Genomic DNA, 10,863 nt, shown 5'->3' on the forward strand with positions numbered 1-10,863 from the left:
TCCGTTCACGTTAGGAAGGATTGGTGATAATGGGAGATTTTAACTTCCACTGGGAGAAGACCCCCAAGGACTGCCTGGCAAAGCAGCTAGAAGAGGCCATGATAGTACTTGAACTCGATCAAATGGTGGTGGGAGCGACACTCCAGCAAGGCCACACACTGGACCTGATTTGGTCCACGCTTCCAATGCCTAGCCCGATCACGATTTCCCCCTGCTCATGGTCAGACCACCACCTATTGCAGGGGCAGCTGACACTCCCAGGGCGATTGGCAAATCCACCACCAGGTTGGAAATCACTAAGAAGCTGGGACAAAATCAGAGTGGATGATTTAGTATCTACGCTAAAAGCTACTCACTCACATACTCGCCACAAAGGTGACTTAGAGTCTGTGAGTCTAAATCTATCACAAAAGCTTACAAGAGCCTTTGATGTAGTCGCACCCGTACGTAGGATGAAAATTGTGGATAGGGGAAAACGGGCCCCATGGTTTAACGAAGACATGAGGTCACTAAAACGGTCTCTGCGCCAGACCAAGAGAGCCTGGCGCAAGGAGTATGACGCCAGCACACGTGTCACATACGTTAGGGCGTTTGCCGCCTACAAACAAGCTATTATACTCAGGAAGGCCAAATTCTATGAGGACCGTATTGCCACTGCCCATAACCCCCAGAAAGAAATCTTTAAGGTCCTAACGTAGCTTAGGAAAACAAAAGAACAGATCCCTTCCTTTACCCAAGAAGACTGTAACAAATTCCAGTCTATCTTTACAAACAAAATATCGGATCTCCTGATGGAAATCGAGCATACTCCCAGCCTCAGTGGTCCTAGCAACTCTCCACCACCGCCACCTCGGGCTGTCCATCCGTTAGCAACACTATTACCGCTCACCAGGGAGTCTCTGACAGTACTGATGGGCCGAGTGAAGTCTGATCGCCAGCGGACCCCTGTCCACCTAGGATCTTCAAGCTAGCCTTGCCAGGAATAGAGGATAATGTACTCTCCATCCTTAATAAGTCCCTTGAAATAGGACAGGTCCCGTATGCTTTTAAGGAGGTCCGCTTGATCCAGCTGTTAAAGAAACCTGGGGCTGATGTCAAGGTCTTGAAAAATTTCAGCCTATCTCACAACTGCCATTCTTGGCTAAGATAATCGAACAACATGTCCTACCCCAATTCTCGAGCCACTTCGAAAATAATCATCTCCTAGAACCCAATCAGGCCGGTTTCAGGGCCCATCACAGCACGGAACTGGTCATGCTTTCCGTGCTGGTCGACCTGAGACTTAGGGCAGATAAAAAAGATCCATGTGCCCTGGTGCTGTTAGACCTCTCCGCGGCATTTGACACGGTCAATCATGACCGACTATTGTCGCGGCTGAGGGACTTCGGCATCCAGGGCACTGCCCATGCCTGGCTGGCTTCTTTTCTTAACAATCACTCGCAGAGAGTCCAACTGATGGACTTGGTGTCCGAACCGACAGGTCTTACCTGCGGAGTACCCCAGGGCTCGGCACTCTCACCTCTCCTGTTTAATGCCTACCTGCAACCCTTGGTTGCAGCGCTTAACTCAATGGAGTGCCGGCTCTACAACTATGCTGACGATACTCAGATCGTCATACAAATCGACAACTCACCCACAGCTCATTTGAGACTACAAAATATACTAAAATTTACAATAAACTGGATGACAGATAATTCGCTTAAGATAAACCCGGATAAAACAGAGGTGCTGGCAATTACTACAACAGCCAGCCCCTGGAATGACTTTCTGTGGCCAATAGAACTGGGTCCTGCCCCGGAACCAGCGGTGGCGGTAAAAATTTTGGGCATCTATATTGATGCCAAACTCTCTATGTCGAAACAAGTCTCGTCAGTGGTTGGCACCTGTACGGGCCTATTAAGACAATTGCAAAAAATTTCCCCACTTTTAACCTCGGCCACACTCAGACAGGCGGTTTCTGCTATGATTGTGGCGCGTCTGGACTATGGCAACTCATTATATGCCGGCTTCCCTCAACAACAGCTGGCCAGACTTCAAGTAGTCATGAATGATGCAGCCAGACTCATTCTAAAACAACCAAGAAGGATGCATTCCACGCCACTTTTATGGGAGCTTCATTGGCTCCCAATTAAGTAGAGAGTTAAGTTTAAAGGCCTCTGCATCACACATAAAGCTCTATGTGGACAAGCCCCTAAGTAGGGAGCGACTGATCCCATATGTTCCAAACAGAACACTGCGATCAGTAGAGGCCGCCCTCTTGGTATGTCCACGCTTTAAACTATCCTCATTAGGCGGGCGAGCCTTCTCCAATGCAATACCGTCGGATTGGAACAGCTTGCCGATTAGCCTGCCATTCAGAAAAATGCTTAAAACTGTGCTTTTCTCGGAGGCATGGAGTATGGCCTAGTGGTCCTGCTATCGCTCTCTCCTCATTGTCAAATGTGTTCCCTCTGAAAAGCGCTTAGAGACCCCTGGGTGATAAGGCGCTCCATAAACTAAATAAATAAATAAAAAAATAAAAGTTCTTGATTTTTTAAAATTAAATTTATACCCTTCTGAGGCGAATCCCAATATAATTGTATTCACCCTGTTCAAGTGCCTATCCAAGTCATCATCTGTCAGATAGATGTCATCTACGTATGATAATTCTTCATCATCATAAGTTTGTAGTAACTCTGTTACTCTTGCTGAGAATAACCTAGACTGTTCTTGAATCCCTGAGGGAGACGACAGAAGTGAATCTGTGTCCCCATAATTGAGAAAGCGGTCAAATACCTACTTTCTGGAGCAATGTTTTGACAGAAGAACCCGTTAGAAATATCTAATGGGGTTTTATATTTTTTACGCACAATGTTATTCATTAATGATGCACTATGTTCATTTTGTACTGCAAATGTTTTGCAACAAGAATTTAGATGTCTGTAATCCAATACTAGACGATAAGTATTGTCTTGTTAGGAGACAGGAAACAAAGGATTGTTCATGGACGAGGTGCATGTTTCAATCCCACCTTGCTAAAAATATCTCCCTGACCTGTTTTTTAGCTTCTTGCTGAACTGGGTACTGCCTTTGCGCAGTTGGTTGATTTTTCAACTGGATGTTATGGTGAGGAGACTCCTCATCCCATCCTACGTTATTTTTATATAATGCAGGAGCCTGGGCAACTGCCCATTTCCTGGCATAGGTATATTTTAAATTAATTGGAATGTGGTTGGAGAAGGCTGGCATAATGATGTATTCACCATGTGGGCACTCACTGACAAATTGTGGTGGCAGTCTTGTTCAGCTAGAACAATGGCATAACCATTAGAGAGTTGCTCCCAAAAGAGTGCTCTTATCTTTCTAGGTATGTCTCTCTCCATCCGGAGTGTTATTTCATATACCTTATGTGGAGAACTAACCCTGGTATCTGCAGTTTTAACTTGAATGTATTCATTCAAGTCCACTGTCTCCAGATGATCCTTCAAGTTCTTGTGAGCTATGGTGACTTCTGTTGAACTGTCCAACATTGTCTGAGCCCATTCCCCGTTCTTGAGTTGTGTCCTCAAGATCCTCTGCATGTCTGATTTTTAGACCTGCTACCTTCTTTTTGGTGAATTGAGGTTTCTTGTTTTTCTGAACGTGTTGCTCGTCTTTGGACTTCACGTGTTCTTCCTTGTTCTCTGACTGTCCTCTTCTTTCGGATTTCTGTGATGAAGTCTGAAAGGTACGAGAGGAACGTGTATCAGTATCTTGATATCTATCAGGTTTTCTCAAATTATCCCTATTCCTGAGGTTATAACTCCTTTCAGTGGCTCCTTTTGAGGAGACCTACCTCAGGATTGAGAACACTTCTCTTTAGAAGTTTGTTTACTGTTTTTCCACTTCTTTTTAGAAGTAGTAGGTGTGTTTTTAGTAAAGACATTTTCAGGACTTTCAGACAGTTGAGGTTTAACTGGTTTTCCACCCAGACTGTCTCTGCCTAATTCTTCATAGGACTTTTCAATTATTCTGGCAAAGTTCTTGTGGTTGACCAGTTACATCAAATTCCCTTAACTTTTGGCATATCCCCACAGATGCTGCTTCACCTTTAATATTAGCTAATATTATTGTTGAGACCTGTTTGAAATCTTTCAGTAATTTCATACCTAAATTTAAAGCAGGTTCTTCCCGATATTCATTTTGAATCTGTTTCAGGACGTCAGGTATTACCGCCATAGACGGAACACCATGTGTTTTTGTGTAGATAGCAGCGAAGACTGTACCCCAAGTGTTGCAGTCCTCCAGATGTGGTGCGATCCCCATTGGTAAACAGATTGTTAAAATTCTGTGTTTCTCATGAGGGGTAGTATTAGGAAATACTGCTTCGATCTGTGTAATTTTTTGAGCTATACAGAATGGAATTTGTTCCTGTTTTGCAGGTAATTTACCAACGACCAAATGTGGAGTCTGTGGTGTAATTTTATTTGTGTTCCCCTGGTGGGGGGGATGTTGTGGAATCATTATTGCTGCTTGGACTGTAAGAGTCCACATGACATATTGAACCAATTATCTATAGATTTTGATTAGCTCTTTGAGTTGAGCTCGTTGTTCCACATCTGTCATTTCATTAATTTCAGGATGTGGAGTATAGCTGGCTAAAACCAGCCATGAGGCTCCTGGTCTACTTAGTGGATCTAGCCTGGTAATGTGATTTATATGTTTTAGGGCGCCTTTAAACCAGAGCGCAAGCTCCTGATAAGTTAGTGGAATTTCAATATCCTCGAAAGGAATGTATTCCTCCGGTGGTTCATCTTCTTTGTAGATGTGAAACATCTGTGTTACTGGATTTGCTTCAGGGAAGACTATCCACAAATAGAATACCTCTGTCTGGTGATATTCATGTGCCTCTATCACAAAAACGACCCCACCACCTCTCGATGTTAGGCCATTTTTTATAAGTTTTATAGTGATGTTTTTCCTTAAACTTATAGGAATGCATATAGCATCCTCGTCGGTTTCTTGGAAACCTAAAAAGTTAAGAGCTGCTGGATCAGCCGCAGCTTCACCGTTCTCGGTGTTGTTGCCGTCCGGCATTTTGTTGACTGAAAGTTTGCAGAGCAAGTTTCAAGGAAACAAAGATAAGTTGCACAATATTTTGGAACACTGTATCCTTCAACGTTGAACAAACCAAAAACTAATACATACCCAAAGCTTGGAACGCCACGCCTAACGACCTCAGAATGCAACATACCGAAGCAGCCTTTAGAAAAAAACTTAAAACTTGGCTATATAATCTGCCAGACTTATATGTGCTAGCCGCCATCTAGCGCATTTCTTCTCCGTCACTCCATTGAGCTACCCTTTTCAGCGCCAGGATGCTCCTTTCGGAGCGACAGTTTGCGCTCTATAAATACCTTTTTACATTACATTACATTACAATACATAGGATTTTTGTCCTACTCAGCTATGGCGGATATTATCCCTTTACCCACTCCAGACGTCTAGGGGTCTCTGAGAAAAGCACGACTGAGTTACTTTAGTTTCTAGCGTTAAATTAGTGCCTTACCAAACGTTGCGCGCCATGTAGTGTAGTTCCTATATTCCCAATAGGCCCTGCACATTGGAATAATATATCCTATAGATATGACGTAGGACTTAGGTCAGTAAGTCTCTATCGAATATACTAAACTTAATTGTGAGTGCCAGCTAGCTCAGAGTTCACTAGAAACTTTCTTGAATACACAACAAGGGATTCGTTTCTGACAACCGCATAAACATGACAACTTTGTTTCCCTAGGACTGGAAAATATCTTCAGAGTCGTAGACACAATAGATAAGTATTTCACTCAGTCATTCGTGCATGCTTCGTTTCTACAGAGTTGCAGAGAAATAGTGAGACAGGCGTTTTCAATAAAAGGTTTATTGAACAGTCTTGTTTCTCATGCAAGAGAGGTGTACTGCTACAATCGTTAGACAGAATGCAAAGTATAATGCATACAGCGAGAATAGTATTATGAAATAATACTGTGATAGCATTGTATGGTTTCTAAGCCATATAAAAATACATACATAAATAACACAGGCTAAAATACTCAACCAGTGCTTCTAAAATACGCCTACCCCAAGGTACCTAACCTAGGTCTTGTACGAGGGAAGAAGTAAGTATGGTCTTTAGCATAGGTTTAGTTTTGCCAAGAATCTACCAAAGGTTTCTCTAGGTTCCAATCAGCACCATACCTTAGAATGAAGGAGGTCTGGTATCTCTGTCTCGGGACTCGATTTCCCAACACCCCGCAAGGGAAATCAGAAACACTGGAGCTGGATTTCTCAGCAGAGGAGGGCAGCTTCCTGATCAGTGCGTCAGCTGGAGAGTCGGCTTCCTTCGGCACTTGCTGTAGAGAGCTGCGTCGGGCAAGTAGGTCGTCGATCTGCTCCGAACCACTGTGCTTTGCCATAGCAAGTGAAGGTATATTTATACCTTGAAGGTGTTTAGGAATGCCATGTTTGACGTAAAGTCGGGCATATGAACGTCATGAATGTACCCCTAAGGAATAGATGTTCATTGTAAAACTAAATGAGTTCTTGGATGAATCAATATTGAAGCAAGGGGAAGTCCCTAACGACTTAAGCTGGTTTTCCAAGAAATCGTTGTGACGTTTGATGAACGGATGGAAGTAGCCATGCCTGTATTTGGGTAGCATGAGCTATGCCTATCTCAGGGCAACATGAATTGTACCTATATAAGGGCTTTAATTGGGAAAATTCATTCGAAACCTAGAACGCCATACAACAGGAGTGCCTATATGGGTGTATGAGTAGATATATCAATGGCTGTATTAGTGAGTGAGTAGGTGTTTGAGCAGTAGTATGGGTGAGTAAGTGGATGTGTGTGTAGATCTATGAATCAGTGAGTGGGTGTGTATGTACTGGTATGACTCTGTGATGGGTTTGTGAATGGTTGTGTGGAAGTGGAGTGGGTGTATAAAAGATTCTATAGGGGTTTGAATGAGTCCATCAGAGATGCTGTGGATGATGTCATCAGTGATGTCATTTGAGATGTTATCAGTGATGTTATCAGTGATGTCACTGACCATGTCATGAGTGATGTAATATGTGAGGTCATAAGCAGTGCATTGCAGGGGTGCGAGTTATAGTTAACTCAGGTAACTATAATGGCTGAAATTCTCTGGTAAAATCTGACCCTAACTATAACGTCCCTGTAACCTTTGTTTTTTTTAGTGAATTTCTAGGGTTTTTTAAATTCTATTTGCTAACTTACATCCTTGTAACCTTTCAGTACATTTCTAAGGTTTTGTAAGTAGCAGTCACGTTTGCAGAGTGGTGGGCCCTGCAATTTATGTGAAGCTTGACAAATAAAATGTGTTTAAAACAAAAACCAAACAAAGGCTGTTTGCTAATCCTGCTTGACTTATCCTAAGCCTTCGATACAGTCAAACACGACAACCTACTAGACCTCTTGATACATAGAATGGGACTATCTGGAACAGTGTTAAACTGGTTCACTTCCTTTCTCCAAAACAGAACACAAAAAGATTCAAGATCAACCAATCTTTATCTAACCCCACCCCAATCACTTTGGGAGTACCGCAGGGATCTTCCCTCTCCCCAACACTCTTCAATCTGTTTATGGAACCACATACTGAGCTTCTCAACTCCTCCAATATCAAATATCACATGTACGCTGACGACACACAACGCTACATTAAGGTCCACTCTGTTGAAGACATCAAGGGCCCGATGTAGATGGCAAATACCGGCCGGAAACGGACGAATTCGGCCGTTTCCGACCGGTATTTGGCATCTTGAGATGTAGGGGGCCAGATTTTACAGATTCTGTAAATTTACCGAATCGGTAAATTTACAGAATCTGTAAAATACCGAATCGGTATTTTTACCGATTCGGTAACGGACAGATGTAGGTGGGACTCTTCAGAGTCCCTAAGGCCTTACAGAATCGGTATTTTACCACCCAATCCAATTGGGTGGTAAAATACCGATTCCAGGTGTGCATGCACATGTGTGCATGCACACCTAGCCATGTGACAGACAGACATGCCCTTAGGGCATGTCTGTGTGCCACATGGCACACATGCCCGTCTTTGGGGTGCTAGAGGGTGTCAAAGTGACAACCCCTGCACCCTTGCTAAAATCGGAATTTACCGATTCTGTAATTACAGAATCGGTATTGCCCATTGATTCCTATGGGCTTCAAGGCCCATAGGAATCAATGGGCAATACCGATTCGGTATTTACAGAATCGCTAAATACCGAATCTTAACGATTCGGTATTTACAGATTCTGTAATACCTACATCTCCCCCCTTCATATTTACCGACTCTTAAATACCGAATCGGTAAAATTCGGTATTTAAGAGTCGGTAAATATGAATTACCTACATCTAGCCCCAAGTCCCTTAATTCAACACTCCGAAAAACACAGACCTGGCTGGCAAAGAACCATTTAAAAATAAACACCCTAAAAACAGAATTCCTCTTAATCACTCCCCCCAACCAAACAACCATCATCCGCGAGTGGATGAAGCACCTAACTGCACTCAACGGCCAACCTCTCATCATTGATTCCGTTAAATCACTAGGAATATCCCTGGAAAATAAGCTAAATATGCAGAAGCACATCAGAGCTGCAACTAAAGGAGCAAATTTTCAGATGAACACCCTGAGAAAACTGAAACCCTTCATACCCGCAAATGACTTCAAACAGGCAGTTCAAACTTTAGTAATTACCAGAGTGGACTATGGGAGTGTCGCGCTCTCCCAGATCAACAACCGCTCCTCTAAGAGCCTTAATCAATACAGCCGCTAGACTCATCACAGGCTCTAAAAGAAACTGTCACATTTCCCCTGACCTTCGTGCCCTCAACTGGTTACCTTTTGAGGCCAGAATCTATTTGAAAATCGCCTGTATGACACATAAGGCATTACAACACAAAACCCTGAGATACCTAGCGGAGAAACTAATACTATCGGGTGGTAACAGATCTACTAGGAGTTCTGATAATCTTCTACTTAAACCACAACGTTTCTCCAAGAAGAAAACATACAATCGTACCTTCTCAGGAATGGCTCTCAGGATTCGGAACGCCTTGCCCCCAGAAACGAGACTTAATCCGTTCGCAGTTTAAAAAAAAAAAAAAGTGAAATCGATTCTCTTGTGCAATTTCACCTGAACTTTTTTATACAGTCTTGTAGATATGTGTTATGTTATGTTATGTTATGTTATTTGTTGTCTTTTATAGCGCACGGCTACTCAGAAGAGTGTCCCGGCGCTTTATTAACACCCCAGAAAAGACAAACACAAACCAGAAAAAAACAGGAACAGTTAAAAACAGGGAATCTAAAGGGCAACGAGACAGGTTTTCAGGCCCTTCCTGAAGACCAACAAGCTCTGGGTACTACGCAATGCAAGGGGCAAAGTGTTCCAAATCTGTGGGGCCCGCAGTCTGAAGGAGCGCCCTCCAATTCGGGCCTTCTTCACACGCGGAACCAGAGCAAGAGACAGTGATTCTGATCTCAGAGACCGCGCCGGATGATAAAAAGCGAGCCTCCTTTGCAAGTATTTTGCCCCGGATGCATGGAGAGCCTTAAAAGCCAGCGTCAGAGCCTTAAACACTATCCGTTTCCGGATAGGCAGCCAATGGAGGGACTGCAAAAGGCCAGCGGCTCTGGCTCGCCTATGGAGGCCAAATATGGCTCGCGCAGCCGTGTTCTGGACCACCTGTAGCCGTTGCAGGAGGTACTCAGGCAGGCCTAGATAGAGGACGTTGGCATAGTCCAATCTAGAGCCAATTAAGGCCTGTACCGTCGTCCTTCTGTGCTCCTCCGAGAGCAACGGAAGAAACTTCCAAAGCATCCTAAGGAGGGTAAAACAGGTGCCAGAAAGGGCAAGAATCTGGGATCTAAAAGTCAGACCATTGTCCATCCTGATTCCCAGGTTCTTAGCCGACTGAGACGAGCATACTGGAGGAGACATGTCAGCGGGCCACCATTCCTTCCAGTCTGGATCAGATTGGCCCCAGAAGAAGAGTACCTCCGATTTATCGGAGTTGCACAAGAGGCTGTTCAGCTGGAACCATTCAAAAACAGCCCCAAGGCACTTCCGAATACTCTCTCCGTCATAATCCTCTCCTTTCCCGCAAGTGAAGAGGAGCTGGGTATCGTCGGCATAGGATATGATCTGGGCCCCAAAAGACTCAGCCAGTGCCGCCAAGGGGGTCATAAAGATGTTAAATAGAGTCGGGCTGTGCTAGTCTCTAATCGTTACCAGTCTGTATTCACATAAGTCATTGTATTTATATATATATGTATATGTCAATCCCCTATATTTGCCCTGTAAAGCACTTTGATACCCGCAAGGGTCTTGTTCGCGCTATACAAAACAGTCAAAATAAAAAATAAATAAACTAGTAGTGTGTCGGAGGCACGTTTGCAGAGTATTGGAGAAAGACGGCGTGTCCTCTGACAACTTCTCAGCAATCCTGCTGTGTGGAACTTACTGGAGGTAACTGGAGGGGTAATTGGGCCCCCAGGACGTCCTTGGGAGCTAACTTCCTCTCCAATTACCTCTAGTAAGTCCCATACAGCAGGATTGCTGAGATCTGATAGCAGACAATGCCTCCTTTCTCCACCACTCGGCAAACGCACCTCCTGATGCTCTACTAGTAGGGGGATAAAGTACCCGTGGCTATTGAGGGTCCTTGGGGGCCAACTACCCCTCCTGTTACCCTCAGTAATTCCCAAGCAGTGGTTTTGCTGAGAGGTTTTTGGTGGCCATGCCCTCTTTTTCCTCCACTCTGCAAACGCACCTCCTGACATGATACTATTTGGGGGATGAAGTCCCCTTGGCTCTTGAGGGTCCTTGGGG

The sequence above is a fragment of the Lissotriton helveticus genome, chromosome 4_1, assembly GCF_964261635.1.
Source record: "Lissotriton helveticus chromosome 4_1, aLisHel1.1, whole genome shotgun sequence".
In the NCBI taxonomy this organism is placed as follows: Eukaryota; Metazoa; Chordata; class Amphibia; order Caudata; family Salamandridae; genus Lissotriton; species Lissotriton helveticus.